General features: G+C 41.4%; 1 long non-coding RNA gene and 1 pseudogene across 1 annotated transcript; both read left to right on the forward strand.

Annotated features, from left to right (window-relative positions):
- The window catches only part of LOC125297056, a 321,071-nt pseudogene that overhangs the window by 233,353 nt on the left and 66,048 nt on the right, over window positions 1-21,670 (forward strand).
- Window positions 14-3,949, forward strand: LOC125297068. Its single transcript, XR_007193932.1, has 6 exons — window positions 14-672; window positions 1,141-1,410; window positions 1,550-1,618; window positions 1,825-1,915; window positions 2,150-2,192; window positions 3,664-3,949. It is a non-coding gene; the product is annotated as an uncharacterized LOC125297068 (long non-coding RNA).

A 21,670-nucleotide genomic window follows, 5' to 3' on the forward strand; every position in this document is an offset into this window, starting at 1 on the left:
CTCAAGTTTAATGTATACTGCAAGCCCATTGTATACTGCAGGTGTTTTCTCTGCTTTACATAAGAATAAAAAATAATTCCTCTCATGTCTGCACATTTGCTCTAATTTAGCCTTTTGCATGACAAATATCACACTGTTTTCTTTAAGAGGGGGTGCTCAGATATAACATAACACAAGTGGCTTGAGCACTGTGTCATGGACACAGAAGGCTTTTGCTTATTTTCAATCCAAACTTTATTGTGAAAGATAAATATCACATAAATATCTTCCTAATTCATAATGTTGGTATATTCAAATAGAGATTCTAAATTTGCATAACAAACAAACTTATGCCATGCCATGTTGTTATGCCACTGTTGACCAGTAGATGGAGCCCTATGCTCTGTTGCTCTACTGGCTGTCCATGGCAAATGAGGGTGATATTGATTACGTATTAAATACTAACGTAGATTGACTTCTTACAATACTATCACATTTTTGATCTGACTGTGTTCTATCTACAGTACACCTGGATCAAGAAGAGTGGAGCTGTAGAACTGAAGATACATGTAGGAAAGGAGAACACACTCACCTTCAGAAATATCCGTTCTGAGGACAGTGGAGAGTATCTCTGTCGAGCAGCCAATAGGATTGGTCAACAGGACTCTCCTGCTGTGTCTGTCCGGGTTTTATGTGAGTATTTCAGCATTGTGATTTCACCTCTTGAAGTGTCTATCAAGGTCTTATGTGAGTAGTTCCATAAGTCAACATAATTGGGAATAGCTGACGTTCGTTCATAATGTGACCAGGTTGAGTGAGAGAGACTAAATTGTCGCTTTAATTTGTATTCACTTGCCTTCATGTTAAATGTTACTTTGTATATCCACCCTACTCCATTGACTCCATTGTCACACTTAATAACTGTCAAATGAGACATTACGAAATCGCTCTCTTGCTTTAAATGAAAGGAATATTCAAGTCTGAGTAGTTTGTCGGTGTCTTTTTTCAATTGGGTACTATGACCAACCCCACTCTCACTCGTGCTATATTGCTTAATTAACTGCAGCCATCTGATTAATTCAATGCCTTTATCAGACAAGTCATAACACAGATGTTAAAATGTACTTTTTGTATATATTTTCTTCTTTGCTGACAATCCAGATCGTCCAAAGAACACAAGAATTGTGTCTGCTCCATCTGATACAATAACTGAGGGAACTAGAGTGACTCTGACCTGCATGAGTAAAGCTGACCCACCAGTACACACATACACCTGGATCAAGAAGAGTGGAGCTGTATAACTAGAGTCAGGAAAGGAGAAGACACTCACCTTCAGCAAGATCCGTTCTGAGGACAGTGGAGAGTATCTCTGTCGAGCAGACAATAGGATTGGTCAACAGGACTCTCCTGCTGTGTTAATCAAGGTTTCATGTGAGTATTTTCTAAATTTCTCATGATTGGAAATGTAGCTGCCATTGCGTTGTCACTTGTGTGCTTTTTCATTAAAGGATACTAACTATTAATTATTAATTAATTCATTAATTTATGATCATGTCATATTCATGTCAAGACCCACATGAGAATGTAGCCGATAGGATTGGTCATCAGGACTCTCCTGCTGTGTCTGTCCAGGTTTTAGGTCAGTATTTCAGTGTGTTTCTAGAGTGTGAGGTTCTTTATCTTCTCAGTTTATAATATAATTCAGTGTTTGTTCACCATACTTAACCAAGAAATGTCATAAGTCTCATACCAGCTTCCCCACTAAACACGTCTGTTTTTGTCTGTCAATCAGAGTGGAGATACTGCAATCTGTTGTTCTTTTATCTCTTTCTCCCCCCCATCTAGCACCAGTGTGCCACAGCCTACTGACTGCTGCTCTTGTTGGAGTCGGAGTCTGTGGGGTTTTAAATCTGCCTTGTGTCATATACTTGCTGAGGTGAGTGATGTATTTAATGCATTAAGTAACAAGCTACTATACTTGTCTCCCTCCTGAGTTACACAAGTGACCTTGGGGTAAAGCTCAGAACTGTCACATTTATACTTCCTGTAACCCAACTGCAAGAATGTGAATTGAAAAACAAAACTATTTTTTATCCACAAGACATACGTCTGCATCTGGCTAAAGGGCTACACCACAAATTGCTGTGAATTCTATATAATTGCATTGCAGGACTTGCTTGAGAAATAAGAAGACAAGAAGAGAAAATACTCAGGTAATGTCCTGCAGTGCTGATTTCATCATAGGTACTGTATGCTCAGCTTAATTTGAATACAACATTTCTTACACTGCTTAAGAAATTAATGTTTAAGTTTGAAGTTAGCCAAGCCTTGTGTAATGTATCTAAGAGCTTAGAAACTACATTGTGATCTTGCCATAGTCACAACTTCAATTTAAGCTTGTCTAATTTCAATTGTCATCTGTAACTCAGATGAATAGGGCCTACTGTGACAACCACATAACTTTGCCTCGGTTACTATTGACTTGGGAGAAAAAGGTAAACACTGCTCCAAGACTGCTTAGGCAATGTGGTCACTCACTACAATGGGCATTTTACAGGCCAATTTAAGATATTGAAGGTAAATATACACTGGAATATTTCTGTAAGGGCCTTTTACATATTGACATACTGTATTGAGGCATGTTAAGGATGAAAATAAGCTATTTATTTCAACATAGCATATTCACCCTATAGGGTTTCACTGTAGAATCATCTGACGCTGTTTTTAAACATGCCGCCCATGATTTGATTTGTCCGAACTCTCTATGTAAGGCTCTGCTATTCCTTATCCAACACTTATTGGTGACACACACACATGCACAAGCACACACACATGTGCGCGCTCGCACACAGAAGCACACACACGCGTGCGCGTGAACAGCCAGTGTAGCCATAGCCAATACATCAGTAAGGCAATTTAATGCTGCAATTAAATGCTGTGTTACAGGCCTGACAATATGATAAAGATTAGTCTGGGATATTTGATATATTGTATGATGTATTGTATATAATTGATATTGGCCAAAAACAAACTTCAAAGCCATGTTTTAACATGAATGTGTGTAATGACATTATAGCCTAATAGTTCTACATTAAAGCATTTTAGTGAGCTACTTAGGCTGTTGGCACAATAACCTCAACACTGAACACCTGTAGCCTGTTTCTTAATCTGAAGTAGGACATAGGGGTGCACCATGTCACCATTTTCTGTATCTGTAACAGTATCTGTTCACCCCTCACAATGGAAGTGGGCGTGTAACCTACAGTATGCAATTGTTGGGACTATTGTGCCAACAGCCTAATTGTGCCAACAGCCTAAGTAGCTCACTAAAATGCTTTAGTGTAGAACTATTAGGCTATAATGTCATTACACACATTCAGGCTGTTGGCACAATAGTCCCAACAATTGCATACTGTAGGTTACACGCCCACTTCCATTGTGAGGGGTGAACAGATACTGTTACAGATACAGAAAATGGTGACATGGTGCACCCCTATGTCCTACTTCAGATTAAGAAACAGGCTACAGGTGTTCAGTGTTGAGGTTCTCAGAGACAGAGCTGTGTGGGGCTGACATGATTGACATGATGAAGAACATTGATCTGTTTCTACACTCACACTCAATATGGAATAGTGTGCATGGAAAGCATGCTAGATTGTTAATAATTATGCTATTTATCCTTAGGATGGAAACCATGGCAACAACATGCAGATGAACCTGAACCCCAACACCACCCAACCTGATGCAGTCTATCAGAGCCTGAACCCCAACACCATGCAACCTGATCCAGTTTACCAAACCCTGAACCCCTACAGCCATACAAATTAAGTTTATCACAAACCTAGCAGCAGTGTATTCTGTTTTACACCCAGAAATATAAAGCAGAGTAAATATAGACCTTGCTTGTACCCAACAAAACTGCAATGCGTATTATTTTCAGCAGATATCTAGGACTTTGTTAAGTAGAATGTACATTATCGGTCCCCAACCACCGGGCCGCGGCCCGGGACATTCCTAACCGGGCCGTAGCCTACGACATGAGTTTAAAAAAAAATGCATGCAAACTAAACTCAATTTAATTCGCAATAATGTCACGTTTTTACATGACATAGGCCTATATGCAGTTGTTTGATTGCACGCATGTTTGCATTTTGCAAGGTCTATTTTCTTACGTCTGTCCCGCCTTCAACTCTTTACATATTGCCTTCAGCGCTGCGCAGCGTCAGGTCAGCTCACTTACTTGATCAGTTCTTGGCAAACGGTAGTGTCACACGAAGTTAGCTAAACTGCTAGAATGAGCAACAAAAAACAAGCATCTTTAGCAGGTCACTGGCCAGAGTATTTGAGTTGCGAGAGCCGCTGCAGAGATTTCTTACAGAAAAAAAAGTCACCGTTAGCTGCACATTTTAGTGATGAGGACTGGGTGTCAAAACTCGCTTACCTGTGTGACATATTCGGGTTGCTTAATGACCTCAACCTGTCACTCCAGGGGAGAATGACGACTCTTTAAACTGGCAGATAAAGTCGCTGCATGTAAAGCCAAGCTTGATTTGTGGGGACGACGAGTGGACCGGGGTGTATTTGATATGTTCCAAACAGTAGTGGGGGTTTTGGGAGAGACTGCAGGGCCCTTTCTCTCGCAGCTGGTGCACAATCACCTTGTTGCGCTTTCAAATGAGTTTGAGCGTTACTTCCCATCCTCCAAAGATCCACGGCAAACCAATGAGTGGGTCCGCAACCCATTTGTCAATATCCCGAATAGTCCTAACTTGTCAGCGCAGGAGGAAGAGCAATTGATCGAAATTGCAAATGACGGTGGTCTTAAGAGTGTGTATGAGGAAACCTCTCTGGCGGGTTTTTGGATCAAAACCAAAGCAGAATATCCTGAGATAGCCGTAAAAGTGCTGAAAACGTTGCTACCATTTCCCACCACGTAGGCCTATCTATGCGAGGCCGGGTTTTCGGCAATGACTGCAACTAAGACCAAATTGCGCAATCGACTGGACATTTCAAACACACTGAGGGTGTCACTATCTTCCATTGCCCCCAGATGGAACCTTCTTGTTGCAGGGAAACAAGCACAGAGCATTTTCGTAATGGACGTTTAGTTCCCATGTTTTGTTCCCATATTTTGTTAAACATGTTCACACTTGATAGATGTAGCTTCAAGTTGATTCATAGTTCATATTGTTCAATTTTCACTTCTTCAAGCGTTTTTCAAGTTACCTTTGTTCATACATAACTGGAGCTAGTTCTTTTCATAGCATTCAATATTGTTAGAATTTTCACTATTCTTCAAGTTCATCGATATCACAGAATATTAAGGAATGTTTTTTCACATGTTTGAAATGACAAATTCAATGAAAGTTAAGAATCATACTAGTGTGTAACCTTCATCTGTTCATACAACTATTTCCCAATAAAAGCCGTTCTATACATTATCCCTTACTTAAAAAATGTTCCAGCAGCTCATCTTTAACAAACTTGCTGTGAGTCACTATTACTCACTAATGCTTTTGTGACCAACCAGAGGGGCTTGAGCACTCCAGCTGTATCCATGTAGTTTATTACTCCTAGTGTCTTAGTTTATCACATTTCCCATATGAAACATGTTAAGCATTAGAACCCTGCTCCTAGTGTCTTAGCATGCAATGCATAATGTAATTTAGATCTCATTCTCTCTCTCTCTCTCTCTCACTTACTCTCTCACACACACACACTCACACACACACACACACACACACACACACACAAAAACACAAAATATTGTAATTTGTTGAATTACACACACACACACATTAAACAACCCTCTCAACAGTTAGATCTCATTCATTCTCTCTCTCTCACACACACACTCACACACACACACACACACACACACACACACACACCCCTGCATGTGTCAGAAATGTTTTCTCACCTTTTTTTCTAAAGTTAAAGAGGTCAGATCTAAAACTAAACACACTGCATGTTCCCATGGCAACAGAAGGCCTCAGTGTCAAGCGTACAACATGCTATCCGGCAACAGGAGATTCCATTCACTATGCTAAGCTAAGCTAGCGGGATGCATGCATGAAGACAAACATGTTATTGCTCACTTATCTAATTCTAGGGGAGACAGTGTATAACCCAATTTTAAAAACGGTGGCGTTTTGCTATAAGTGGTGTTTATGGACACTCTCTAGTATTGTCAATGACCCCAGCAGAAAGAAGGTTTGTGGACACTCCGTGTTGTAAATGTCCTGTGCAAAAGTCAGGTTTGTAGACACTCTCTAGTATTGAGAGTGACCCCTGCAGAAGTGAATGGTGAGTACACTCTCTTGTAACGTGAGTGACCCCTGCAGAAGAGAGGTTTGAGGTTGTGGTCAACAGAGGAACAAGGAGGAGCTGCTGATGTCACTATGGCAACAACATGAGTCCTGAGTGTGGGAATGACAACAGGAGCTGCTGCCATATCATATCAAGGGCTACCTACTACTCTGTGAGTGAGTGCGCTCCTAGTGATTCTATGCATGTAGGCTACACAATGCATATAATAGAAATTATCTTAGATGGGTTAAATGCCGAGGGTAAATGATGGAAAAACACTTTCTAACCCCTAATAAAATGTGATACAGTAATACTACAGTGCATGACATTGAGGGCCAGATGTACTAACGCTTTTGCGCCCTCAGGCGTATTTGTTTTGCAATGTGCGTGTAAAATCATTGTGAGGTATGTACAAACAGGCCGCAATGATGTAAAAGCGCAAACTGCCTGTCGCGGGAGCTGAAAGTGGCAGATTGCGATTGTCATGTCATGCATATGCATTCATGGGAGGATCCAGGGGAAAGTGGGAGTTTAGCGTGAAAAGATGGGAGGGGAAGAGTAAAGAGCACTTAGTTATGTATTCCGTGGTATGTACAAAGACTGCTCCTGAAAGCGCATGTCTATTCTGCGCCTAAATACTTCCGCCTTGTAAAAGCAGGTGTTAATCCACATTGCAGTTCAATGAGTCAATAAGAGAACCTTTCAAAGACAACAGAATCGCTATTTAGAACACCAGTTTTTGTGGTGAAAGTATTTGTACTACCAAAAGCAACCTTAACTTTCGTTGGCCTTTCGCATGTCTTACTTTCACTTTCACATCATTCACTTAAACTTTCCTACTTGCTAGATTTGACCAATCTTCCATAGCCTACGTGCACAAGTAGTTTGAGTAGAACTACTGATCTTCATGATCTCCCTGCTTGTTGACATCTTATCATGTATGGTATTATTTCATGATCGCTAAACGTTTGATTCTTTTTAATGTTGTCATCAGTTAACTTCATTCAACTGCGCTTGTATGTAGGCTGCCATTCAGTTGTGGGACGTTAAGTAAATTGCGTTTATGGGCGGAGAAAGGCAGAGAAAGGCGCAGTTTACACTAAGGATTGAACGATTGATAAATACGACGGAAACTTGGGTCTGACAGCGCTCGCAATCTGCGGTGTGTCCATGGCGCTGATAACGCTACGTTTGCAAATGTACGTACATCTGGCCCTGAGTGTCTCTCTTCAGCAATTCAGTGTCACTGCTTGACCAGTAGATGGAGCCATTTGCTGTTGCTGCCTCCTGGTGGCTTTGAAGGAAGCACAGAGAGCTCGGTTTTATGAAAATATATGCTAATAGTTAAATGGATTTACTTACTGAAATGCCCATCATGCATTGCTGTTAATACTGACACACAGTCCATCAGGGTCTGCACACTCTGTATCTGATACCATGAGAGACAATCTGAAATGAGTAATGCAACATTTAAACAAATAAAAACATATCTATCACTTAGTAATCCCACTTTATAAGTCTCATATGTTATAAATGAAGATGATCTAACTGCAGTGCAGTAGAGCACGCTCAAAATGAGGAAGATGGGAGACCAGTTTGGCGACTGCAGACAGTAGCCTATTTAAAATCACGTGAGCTGCTAGCTGCTGCATAACAGTTCAGTGCTGCGTTAGTGTTCTTCTTTTCCTGTCAAGACAGGACACCATTCAAGACAACAGCTGCAAACGGTAACTACACTGAACATTTTCTTCTTTTTTTTTTGCAGAATGGTATATTATTTATCTAAAATAAATACATAGTAATGAGACTTTCTTTATTCTTTGCTGCATTAAACTGATTGTGTTATAAAATGTTTGCATTTAACAGCTAATTAACCCGAAGATGACACACACATCACATCATCTTTCCTTGCTCCTGTTGATCATGATTCCTGGTAGGTAACAAATTCCTGTCACCCAACTGAATATCTGACATTAGACAGATATTTCCGGTCAAAACATTTCAGTAATGTTCATTGTTTTAGATTTTAGTTTTGAGTACAGATGTTTGTTGACGGATTAGAGAGAGAGAGAGAGAGAGAGAGAGAGAGAGAGAGAGAGAGAAACTTCCCCTTTTTTCTACTTTAAAAAAGAGGCTTATCTTGTATTGTACTGTGTATTCTGTTTTATATGGCAGACAGTACCATCGAATAGGCCTATTGTTTTACTTTGTGAGCATGTTTTTTTGGTTCAGTTGTTCACTTTTGCCATTGTCTAAGCAGGCCTCTAAAGGCGATTACCGACCTAGCAACTTTCTGTGTGTGGTTAGGAACACTACTCCCCTTTGGCACGCTGGCCATCCATGTAGTAGCTCAAAGGGTGAAGTACCAGGCGTGCGGTGTTTGTATGGTCTACGTGCAAACAGTCAGTCACAACTGGTTCCCATGGCTTGTGTTGCCGAGTGGCCAACTGAACAGTCTGTTTGAGCACTCTGTTAAATATCTCTATTGCCCCATTGGCCGCCGGATAGTAGAGAGAGAATCTTTGAGGAGGGATGTGTTTTCCTTCTAAGAAAACAGCAAAGACTACGGAGGTGAACTTGTTAAATGGGTGTTGGGTTGGTAAATAATGGTAGGACTGTATGAGGAATGATGTATTTAAGAAGGGTGTCTCACTGGGGTGTCGATCAGAACACAAAAGAGTCGATGCAATTCAATCCAGCACTTTACTTGAGGTGTTGAATGATTTACACAGCACAGCAAGCACAATAAGGTACACTGGTTGTTATGTTCCAATGGCTATATGTATCTAGTTGTATGCATATGTCTGTTTCCGTGTATCTGTGTGTATGTGTGGTCTGGAATAAACAAGAATAAACAAGAAATAATGTGTCTGTTAATTTCCCATTATAAAGTTACATAATCATTGGCATTACTTGCATTAATACACTAAAAACTGACATTTCTCTATTATAATGACTAATTCTAATGTAAAACAGTAATTACCATTGAAATGCAATACAATAGTGCCACCTTGTGGCCAGCTGAATTACCATTTGACTGTACGCTAGGCTCTGGAATTTTCCACGAAGTGGCCACTAATCTAATTACAAACACGTCACATCTTACACATGTCATACATCGTCAGAAACGGGTCTAATAAGGCAAAATAATGTCACATATAAGTGCTAACATAGTGTAGATATGAAACAGGTTACAGTTTAAGGAGATAGCAACATTAATCACGAACTACAAGGAATTACAAAGTGCATGTAATCTCCGTAAATGCTAGGTTCTATTGACGAGCTATAAACATGTATCTAAGCAAACTACGTGACAACACTCAAACATATATCACATTCAATGCTCAAACGAATCTAAACATACAGGAATTATACAGAACAACTCACTTTTTCAGCATTGACGCACACATCACACACAAACGTTTTCTCCCTCTCACTCCGCTGCTGCATCTAACTTGAAGTGACAGCGGGAAATGTTCATACTGGCACATGCGCACATACACGGCCTTTCCAACAAAGCCGCCCCCAAATTTGTGCCCAAATTTGTGCCATGTAAAGGCCGCCTAGGGTCCCTCCGGATCATCGGGGTTGTCGTCTTGGTCTTGGGCCTCCGGCAGCACAATCAGGCGGGTGATAGGTCGGGTGTATACTCTGTCCTTTCTCTGTACTTCAACAGTCCTCACTCTGCCATCAGGGCCTGGAAAGACCTTAGTTACCTTTCCTATTGGCCATAATGAGCGTGGTAGCTGGTGGTCGATCAGCATCACCACCATGCTGACTTCGACGTCTGGATATGGATTCTGACACTTTCCTCTGGTTTGCAGCCCAAGAAGGTAATGTTTGATGAATGCTGTCCAGAACCTGTCTGCCAACACCTGGGAATGTCTCCATCTCCTCTTGCCCAACAGTTCAGATTCCGGATAAACAACCGCCCCATAAGAAGGCAACTAGGCGTTATTGGATCGGGATCTGCCAGGTCTGCGGACACATATCCAAGGGGCTTGGAGTTTAGAATGGCCTCAATCTCCGTAAGGACGGTCCTGAGGACTTCTTCTGTGACGGAATCTGAGCCAAGAGTGGTGTAAAGTGCTGCCTTAACTGAGCGTATCTCTCGCTCCCACGCTCCGCCAAAATGTGGGGCAGCAGGAGGGTTAAAATGAAAACTGATCTGCTGCTTGGCAAGGTGTTGTTGCAGGTCAGGGCTAAGTTGCTTGTAGGCGTCTTTAAGTTCAGTTTCTCCCCCGCGGAAGTTAGTGCCTTGGTCAGAGTATAACTCTGCAGGCTCACCACGGCGGGCAATGAACCTTCGAAGAGCCATGAGGAAGGCGTCACTGTCGATAGAGGTAAGGATCTCCAGATGCACGGCTCTCGTAGTAAGGCATTTGAACCTTCGAAGAGCCATGAGGAAGGCGTCACTGTCGATAGAGGTAAGGATCTCCAGATGCACGGCTCGTAGTAAGGCATTTGAACCTTCAAGAGCCATGAGGAAGGCGTCACTGTCGATAGAGGTAAGGATCTCCAGATGCACGGCTCTCGTAGTAAGGCATTTGAACCTTCGAAGAGCCATGAGGAAGGCGTCACTGTCGATAGAGGTAAGGATCTCCAGATGCACGGCTCTCGTAGTAAGGCATTTGAACCTTCAAGAGCCATGAGGAAGGCGTCACTGTCGATAGAGGTAAGGATCTCCAGATGCACGGCTCTCGTAGTAAGGCATTTGAACCTTCGAAGAGCCATGAGGAAGGCGTCACTGTCGATAGAGGTAAGGATCTCCAGATGCACGGCTCTCGTAGTAAGGCATTTGAACCTTCGAAGAGCCATGAGGAAGGCGTCACTGTCGATAGAGGTAAGGATCTCCAGATGCACGGCTCTCGTAGTAAGGCATTTGAACCTTCGAAGAGCCATGAGGAAGGCGTCACTGTCGATAGAGGTAAGGATCTCCAGATGCACGGCTCTCGTAGTAAGGCATTTGAACAGGAGGCACCACCTCTTTTCATTACGGCGACCCACATTGATCAGAAAGGGGCCGAAGCAATCCATTCCACATGAATGAAATGCTGGTTTAAACAGCCTGAGGCGAGGAGGTGGAAGGTCCATCATCTTCTGGCAAGCTGGCTTAGACCTCCACCTACGGCATTCTTGACATATCCGTTGGTGTTTTCGCACAGCCTCTCTGCCTCTTAGGATCCAGAATTTCCGGCGGAGCTCCGCAAACACTCTCTCTGGTCCTGGATGACACAACTGAGTATCATATTCCTTAATAAGCAGCCGAGTGTTCTGGTGACTGGGATCCAGGACAATAGGGTGCACCGTGGCAGGGTCAAGGTCCTCAATGAGCCTTAAACGGCCTCCAACTCGGATGAGCTGAGTGGACTCATCAAACTCAGGAGAGAGGCAGATTAATCGGCTGTTAGGATGCACTGGTTTGGCTTGTCTCAGGAGCTGATGGTCTTCAGGGAAGCAATCCATCTGGACCCTACTCAGCACCAAAAGCTCTGCTTCCTGGAAAGTGCTTGCAGGTGGATGACCCGTCAGACCCGCCGCCCCATGAAGCTCCTCAGCTACTGCCTCCAGTAATTCCTGCCAGCTGCTGTGCTTGGATCCGTCTGTCACAGGTGGTAGTGAGGTGATTAGCCCGCAGAAGACTGTCTTTCTTAGCTCTACACCGTCGTCACTAGTTGGTTCCGAAGGGTTCAATGGCCATTCACTGGGAGGCTGTAGGAGAAACTGTGGTCCTTGGATCCATCGATTTTCTCCAAGCAAATCTTTGAGACTCTTTCCTCTGGTGAGATCATCTGCAGGGTTCCTGGCGGAGTCTACATATCTCCATGACTTCAAGTTGGTCAACTCCTGAATCTCTGACACTCTGGTACCCACAAATACCTTGAAGTGGCAGGACTGGGATTGCAGCCAATGGAGAACAGTTGTGGAATCTGTCCAGTAGGTGACTTCTTGTATTGGCAGTGTGAGCTCGTTCAAGAGGAGTTTCCCTAGCTAAACATACAGGAATTATACAGAACAACTCACTTTTTCAGCATTGACGCACACATCACACACAAACGTTTTCTCCCTCTCACTCCGCTGCTGCACTTGAACTTGAAGTGACGGCGGGAAATGTTCATACTGGCACATGCGCACAGACACGGCCTTTCCAACAGAACTGAATGCCATAATATGTTACGATGCTAAGCTGGTTGTCGTGCCGACTGAACAGGGACGACAGGAAAATAATCAGAGTCAGTAGTAATGCTCCAGGAAAAGGCCCACTCCCCACATGGTGGCACAGTGTTTCCTCTATGTTTATTTCAGCATGGCAGCCCGCTACGGTTTAATTAATACCACCACGGTATCAGAATCAGGGCAGACGCACACTGTAGTTGCAGTTGCTTTTTAAATAATCCTGCCGGTGTATCCTCCGGCCTGCTGGCTGCCACTCACATTGCAATTTAAAGTAATAGTATGTAAGAAATGTATTTCAATTAATCATAAAATGGCCCTGATATGTCACTAGACATTAAGAAATCATGTTCTTTTCAAATACTTATATCCAGAGCCGGACAGTAACGGAGTACATTTACTTGAGTACAGTACTTGAGTACAATTTTGAGGGATCTGTACTTTACTCGAGTATCATTTTTGGGGAGTGCTCATGACTTTACTCAAGTTCATTTAAGAGGCAAATATTGTACTCTTTACTCCACTACATTTCTATCCATAACTGTGAGTACCCATTACTTCTTCTAAAAAAAAAAAAATCTCGGAAACCCTAAATTTGTTGTTTCCCTCTCAAATGTGATTGGATTGTGCAGGCACCACTGATTGGGACAACCTATCAGCAATCACCTTCAAATTTTGGCCAAAGTCAACTCCATGGTCAGATTTAGATAAGAGTCGAAACCATGGACGAAACAATGGATGAAGACGCAGCAGGTCCATCCCGGGAATGTGCCAACCCATGGCCCCACCTCGCCAGACTATTTAAATTTTCTGAACAAGTTAATGATAGTTTTTCACTTCAAGTGTTTCAATTACAAAATAGTATGATGTATTTAAAATACGTATTTTAAATACATGTATTAGACATACTGCCCATCCCTGGCAACATGGTAAAAAGATGAAAATGAGTTGATTTCACTTTTAATTCCTTTTACATTCTCCAAAGTATTAACATTAACATTTTTCATAACTCCATGTAGAACGTTTCTGTACATAAATGTAAGCACTGTGGCAGTAGTAATGCAATATTTAGAAAATGTAGGCTACTTTTGTACTCTTGATACTCAAGTACTTTTAAAAACAACTACTTTAGTACTTTTATTTAAGTAGACATCTGACTGTTGTACTTTTATTTGTACTTGAGTAAAATTTAGCAAAGGGTATCTGTACTTTTACTCAAGTAATGAAGCTGTGTACTCTGTCCGCCTCTGCTTATATCACTGACAACAGTAGTCCGGCCAGGATATTGTCATTTAAAAGGTGAAGTTGCAGCCCTCAACTATGTTGATGTTGTGTTTTGTCATGTCATGTTGTGTTTTGGCATCAGGATTGGCAACCTCGAGTCAGGGGGGAGGGGGAGGGGATACACCGCTCGACAGTAATTTGAAAGTGATTGCAGTACCAGTTTTGGCCACAATCTTACATATAGTTCCTTTAACAACTAGATGTACCGCATAGCGGTACAAAATATGACCGCCGCTCAGTCCTGTACATCCGTTCCGGGAAAATAAATCGCACTTCAATTTGTCTCCATATTTTACTCCATCCTCCACTCTTGAAACTTTTGTGTATGCTTGTTTGGAATGCCTGAGTGTGTGTGTGCGGCTGCACAGAAAGTAGCCTACTGGTGCTGAAAAGGTGAATAGATTGTAGAGTAGCCAAAGAAGATGTAGCATTGTTATAAAACCTTTAAAATCTCTAAACAATCACAAGTAGGGCAGTTCATCACAGTTCATCCATTGCAACTGGATTGATGAAAGGTCACTTACACCTGTAGGCTACATTGTATTTGGGAAAAGCAAAAGGTATCAGCATAATGTTATTTATTTATTTTTTTATGTATTTATAAACAAAAACATCTCTGTCAGTTCCATGCCGTTTTCAACAGCTATCAAAAACAAAGGTCATTTTTGGATAGATGGATTTTTTGTGAATGTTTCTTCTTCTACATAAGATTTTAGTCATCTTTAGTTCATGTAATACTTTATTGTCAATGCACAAATTAAGTAACAGTAGCCTGAAACGTTATTGTTAATGAACAAATTAAGTAACAGTAGTCTGAAACGAAATGCTGTTTTACATCTAACCAGTGGTGCAAATAACTGACATGTCCAAATGGGCCTTGATGAAATGGCGTCGCTAGACTGTTCATACACATTTTAACGGGCCAAAGTTGAAGAGCTTTTGTCCGTTATTGTTCATGCAAATATAGGCTGATTCATGTTCCCTTGCATTGTGTAACTGAGGTCCATGGCTAGTCTGGCTTTCATCAGACCAAGCTCAATCTTTTAAGAAATCAAAAAATAAATAGCGGGCAGATCAGGCTGGGTTCACCCAGCCTAGTCCATAGGCACCCGATATTGTTTAATTTTCCGATTGAGATATACACGCTCTGGCTATTCTAAATGCAAAAATGCATCAGGGAGTTATGACAAAACTGTAACTAATTACTAGATCCTAATAGAAAGCTGTTAGCTTCCCTAAGCTACAGGTAGGATTATAAGGTAGGCCTATTGCTACAACATAAATTGTCAATAGGCTATGCTGGCGACACAAATAAAATCTCCTTTGGAAACCAATGGCTTTCGCCTTACAGTATCAAGCGGACTTAAACTGCCATATCGTGGTGAAAGTTGTAATAACATTCACGCAGCTCCATGAGTCAAGGAAAGCGCGAATGAAGTAGCCACTTCTAAATGGGACCCACTACACAGTAGCTTAAGGTGTGTTGCTAAAGCAGCCATAATGAAATGAAGGTGTCATTGTTTGGATACTTCACACACATGTGCTTTTTAATTTCACAGACTACAACTACCAAGCTGGAATCAAAGCACATCGATTCCCCTCTCACACCCTGCACGCACTTAAAACAAAATAAACAGGCGTCTCAGTCTCACGCATGTATAGGCAAAACTGTATCAGACCGGTGTAACGTTGGTAAATCTTCCATTGCACAGAATGATTTTGTAGCATGTGCAATAAATGACAGTCGAAAGATACAAACAGTGCTGCTATCAATTTGCTTGGTATAACCGCATTTATAGTTTTCTACAAATGCAATCAATCAAATGGGCCTCCATCACTCAACCAACGCTAACGGTAACATTACCTAGGTCCTTATTGATATTACAAGATTAACGTACCTGCAGTAAAAACCAAGCATGTCCGATAAACATCCTCAGATTTATTTCGGCTTCAAGAAGAAATGGGAATTACACTTCATTTGAACATTGTCCTATCCTTATTAGATGTTCGCTGCGGTAAATTACAGTCCTTGTAGGAAGCGTCCATTGTTTTTCCAACCCACTTTTAACTTCCAACAAAATTACGTCTCACTGCAACGATGCGCCATCTAGTGGACAAACGACTACTTATCGCCAATACTGAAAATGCAGCCATGATGATGATGATGATGAATATTTATTTTGGCTTTCTTTTAATCCTACTGAATTTGTAATTATGTATCGGCCGTTCTAATACCGATAGTATTTGGGTGCCTGTGTGTGTGCATGTGTATATGTGTGCACCGCCATTTACAGGCCAATGAGTGTACAGTTACTAAATGTACACATAACCTAATTTTTTTAGACCCCCCCCCCATGGATGAAATTCTACGAAACTTGGCATACCCCCAGAGAATGCCAGGTCAATCATACTCATAAAATTTGGTGCAGTTCTGAACATCTTAACTGAAGATAGGGCGATTAAAGCAGAATAATATTGCATTTTCATTTTTACGGGGGTGGGGTGCAAATCACAGTGATTATCATGAGTGATTATGGGCCAGATTGATGTGGGCCCTTGAGACCAACATACCATAAAAGATTCTTCATCCTCAGTGCCACGGTTCAGGTAGTTATTTTGGAAAAACTTTTTTTTTTTGCGGTTCGGGGGCCCAGCACGGGGTTGGGGCTGGTGGTGGTCCCTGGGGGCGAAAATGAAATTTTTCCGTAAAAGTCTAGTGGGGCTACATACCCACCAAATTTCATGTAACCCGGTGGTTCGGTGTCCCGGTATCAATGACCAAAAATTCAGGGAGTAGATGACGAAAAATTCTTGAATTGTGTACATGTGTGCGTGTACAAATTTATGTTTTTGTGTGGGTGTGTGTGTGTGTGTGTGTGTATGTGAGTGCTTGTGTGTTTTCCTGCGCGTATGTGTGTTTGTGCATGTGCATGCATGCGTACATATGTCTACTGTGTGAGTATGTGTCATAATTATGATTACTGTAAATGTATGTGTGTGCGTGTGTATCTGTTTATGCACATGTGTGCACATGGAATGGGTTAACATGACCCCTGGAGGCAAACATACGGAAAAAATTGGTCATCCTAGGCCCTACAGTTCTCAATATATTCACAGAGAACTGTGTCTGCCCTACCCTCCTTTCGGGGGGTCCAGTCCAGCGGGGGCTACAGATCAAAACCAAAATGACGGTTCCATGCTATCCATGTGGGGTACATGCCCACCAAGTTTTTGTGTACCCGGTCTTTCAGTGTCCCGGGAATCCTTGTTGGTGTACGCCACTAAATGTACACATAAATTATTTTATTGTAAGGCCCCCCATGAACGAAAGTACACAAAACTTGGCATGCATTCGGAGGGTGTCATAATGATCCTAAACTTTTAATTTCGTGCAGTTTTGACCTTGTCAGCCAGAGACATTGTGATGAAAACACCTAATTTTTTGCTTTTTAATTTTTAACTAGGTGGCGCTATACATAAAATGAGTGGTTATGGAATGGGTTGACATGGCCCCTTGAGATCAACATACAAAAAAAAAATGTCCTCCTAAACCCTACGGTTTTCGAGATATTCACAGAAAACTGTGTCTGCCCTACCCTCCTTTCGGGGGGTCCAGTCCAGCGGGGGGGCTACAGATCAAAACGAAAAACGATGGTTCCATGCTATCCATGTGGGGTTACATGCCCACCAAGTTTCGTGTACCCCGGTCTTTCAGTGTCCCGGGAATCATTGACGGAAATTTGGGCATGCGAAAAAGAAAAAAAAAAAAAATCTGACTAAACCTATATGACCGCCGCTTCGCTGCGCGGCGGTCATAATAAGTAGCCTAAAACTAGTCGGAGGTTATTATAAAACTACTCACTTGAGAGCGATCGTGCCGCCCTCGGCAAGATGCCGCCCTGGGCGGCTTCCCATAATGCCTATAGAAAAATCTGCCCCTGATTAAAAGGAATACAGTATCATTACAATACAATGCACCCCAGTTCAGTGCCACCGCTTGACCAGCAGATGGAGCCATTTGTTGTTACTGTTGCTTTGAGCTCTGTTTAGTGATATTACACAAATAGTTACATGGATTTACTTATTTAAATACCCACCGTGCATTTCTGTAATGACAGGACCATTACATTAAACTAAGGCAGTATTTCTAAATGTATTGAAACTAAGCCAGTATTTCTAAATGTACTGAAATTAAGCCAGTATTTCTAAATGTACTGAAATTAAGCCAGTATTTCTAAATGTATTGAAACTAAGCCAGTATTTCTAAATGTATTGAAACTACCCCATACCCCATTTACCCCATACCCCATCGCTTATGTCATTACATGCAAATTTGTTAAACTAGCTGTGATAAACCACTTGTCATAGTCTGTCTAGCATGAACAGACAGGATCATCAGGATGTACAGTATAGAATGATGTACAGTGGTGCAAAGCCCAAGGGGTGTTTTACTGCATATTGGTCCTTTCTCATTGGCACAATGCTGTACAAGCCTTTGTTTTCTTTACACGGTCACAATGTCTGACAACAGACCAAACTTTGAAACATTTTGCAAACAACCTCCACACAAACTAGATGTACCGCATAGCGGTACAAAATATGACCGCCCGCTCAGTCCTGTACATCCGTTCATGAAAATAAATCACACTTCAATTTGTCTCCATATTTTACTCCATCCCCACTCTTGAAACTTTTGTGTATGCTTGTTTGGCATGCCTGAGTGTGTGTGTATGATGCGGCTGCACAGAAAGTACCCTACTGGTGCTGAAAAGGTGAATAGATTGTAGAATAGCCAAAGAAGATGTAGAATTGTTATAAAACCTTTAAAATCTCTAAACAATCACAAGTAGGGCAGTTCATCACAGTTCATCCATTGCAACTGGATTGATGAAAGGTCACTTACACCTGTAGGCTACATTGTATTTGGGAAAAGCAAAAAGGTATCAGCATAATGTTATTTATTTATTTATTTTTTATGTATTTATAAACAAAAACATCTCTGTCAGTTCCATGCCGTTTTCAACAGCTATCAAAACAAAGGTCATTTTTGGATGGATGGATTTTTTTTGTGAATGTTTCTTCTTCTACATAAGATTTTAGTCATCTTTAGTTCATGTAATACTTTATTGTCAATGCACAAATTAAGTAACAGTAGTCTGAAACGTTATTGTTAATGCACAAATTAAGTAACAGTAGCCTAGTCTGAAACGAAGTGCTGTTTTACATCTAACCAGTGGTGCAAATAACTGACATGTCCAAATGGGCCTTGATGAAATGCGTCGCTAGACTGTTCATACACATTTTAACGACCCAACGTTGAAGAGCTTTTGTCCGTTATTGTTAGTGCAAATATAGGCTGATTCATGTTCCCTTGCATTGTTTAACTGAGGTCCATGGCTAGTCTGGCTTTCATCAGACCAAGCTCAATCTTTTAAGAAATCAAAAAAAAATAAATAGCGGGCAGATCAGGCTGGGTTCACCCAGCCTAGTCCATAGGCACCGATATTGTTTAATTTTCGATTGAGATATACACGCTCTGGCTATTCTAAATGCAAAATGCATCAGGGAGTTATGACAAAACGGTAACTAACAAACTAGATCCTAATAGAAAGTTGTTAGCTTCCTAAGCTACAGGTAGGATTATAAGGTAGGCCTATTGACAACATAAATTGTCAATAGGCTATATAACGACACAAATAAAATCTCCTTTGAAACCAATGGCTTCGCTTACAGTATCAAGCGGACTTAAACTGTCATATCGTGGCGAAAAGTTGTAATAACATTCACGCAGCTCCATGAGTCAATGAAAGCGCAAATGAAGTAGCCACTTCTAAATGGGACCTACTACACAGTAGCTTAAGGTGTTTTGCTAAAACAGCCATAATGAAATGAAGGTGTCATTGTTTGGATACTTCACACACGCGTGCTTTTTTTAATTTCACAGACTACAACTACCAAGCTGTAATCAAAGCACATCGATTCCCCTCTCACACCCTGCACGCACTTAAAACAAAATAAACAGGCGTCTCAGTCTCACGCATGTATAGGCAAAACTGCATCAGACCGGTGTAACGTTGGTAAATCTTCCATTGCACAGAATGATTTTGTAGCACGTGCAATAAATGACAGTCGAAAGATACAAACAGTGCTGCTATACATTTGCTTGGTATAACCGCATTTATAGTTTTCTACAAATGCAATAAATCAAATGCCTCCATCACTCAACCAACGCTAACGGTAACATTACCTAGGTCCTTATTGATATTACAAGATTAACGTACCTGCAGTAAAACCAAGCATGTCCGATAAACATCCTCAGATTTATTTCGGCTTCAAGAAGAAATGGGAATTACACTTCATGTGAACATCGTCCTATCCTTATTAGATGTTCGCTGCGGTAAATTACAGTCCTTGTATGAAGCGTCCATTGTTTTTTCCAACCCCTTTTAACTTCCAACAAAATTACGTCTCACTGCAACGATGCGCCATCTAGTGGACAAACGACTACTTCTCGCCAATACTGAAAATGCAGCCATGATGATGATGATGAATATTTATTTTGGCTTTCTTTTAATCCTACTGATTTTCATTTTTTTTACCGGGGAATCACAAATGAGTGATTATGAGCCAGGTTTATGTGGGCCCTTGAGACCAACATACCATAAAAGATTCACAGAGAACTGTGTCTGCCCTACCCTCCTTTCGGGGGGTCCAGTCCAGAGGGGGGCTGCAGATGAAAACGAAAAAATGACGGTTCCATGCTATCCATATGGGGGGTACATGCTCACCAAGTTTTGTGTACCCCGGTCTTTCAGTGTCGGGAATCCTTGTTGGTGTCGTCACTAAATGTACACATAAATTATTTTATTGTAAGGCCCCCATGAACGAAAGTACACAAAACTTGGCATGCATTCAGAGGGTGTCATAATGATCCTACACTTTTAATTTTGTGCAGTTTTGACCTTGTCAGCCAGAGATATTGAGATGAAAACACCTAATTTTATGCTTTTTAATTTTTTAACTAGGTGGCGCTATACATGAAATAAGTGGTAATGGGATGGGTTGACATGCCCCTTAAGACCAACATATACAAAAAAAAAAAAAAGGTGGACCTCCTAGGCCCTACGGTTCTCGAGATATTCACAGAAAACTGTCTCCGGCCACCTACAGGCCAGTTGGTGTATAGTAACATAAATTAATTTATTGTGTGGCCCCCATGAACGGAATTCCACAAAACTTGGCGTGCATACAGAGGGTGTCATAATGATCCTACACTTCCAATTTTGTGCAGTTTTGACTATGTTAGGTCACAGATACCTTCAATTACACCACCTCATTTTTACTTTTTTTTTGTGTTTAACTAGGTGGCGCTATACATGAAATGAGTGGTTATGGAATGCGTTGACATGGCCCCTTGAGATCAACATACAAAAAAATAATGGTCCTCCTAAACCTTACGGTTCTCGAGATATTCACAGAAAACTGTGTCTGCCCTACCCTCCTTTGGGGGTGCAGTCCAGCGATGGGGGCTACAGATCAAAACGAAAAACGATGGTTCCATGCTATCCATATGGGGTTACATGCCCACCAAGTTTTGTCTACCCGGTCTTTCAGTGTCCCGGGAATCATTGACGGAAATTTGGACATCGAAAAAAAAAAAAAAAAAAAAAAAAAAAAAAAAAAAATCTGATAAACCTATATGACCTATATGACCGCTTGGCGGTCATAAATAATGTGTAACTGTGACAAAATAATAATTTTTAGTGTTGAGTACAAATGCTTGTTGTCGACGGTTTAGAGACTTCCTCTCTTGTCTACTTTAAAGAGGCTTATCTTGTGTTGTACTGTGTTTTTGTGTACTATCAATGATGGAGCCAGTGCAGCAGTGCTCAAATTACATGGGAGCCAGAGGGAGCCAAGCTCC

The sequence above is a fragment of the Alosa alosa genome, chromosome 7, assembly GCF_017589495.1.
Source record: "Alosa alosa isolate M-15738 ecotype Scorff River chromosome 7, AALO_Geno_1.1, whole genome shotgun sequence".
NCBI lineage: Eukaryota > Metazoa > Chordata > Actinopteri > Clupeiformes > Clupeidae > Alosa > Alosa alosa.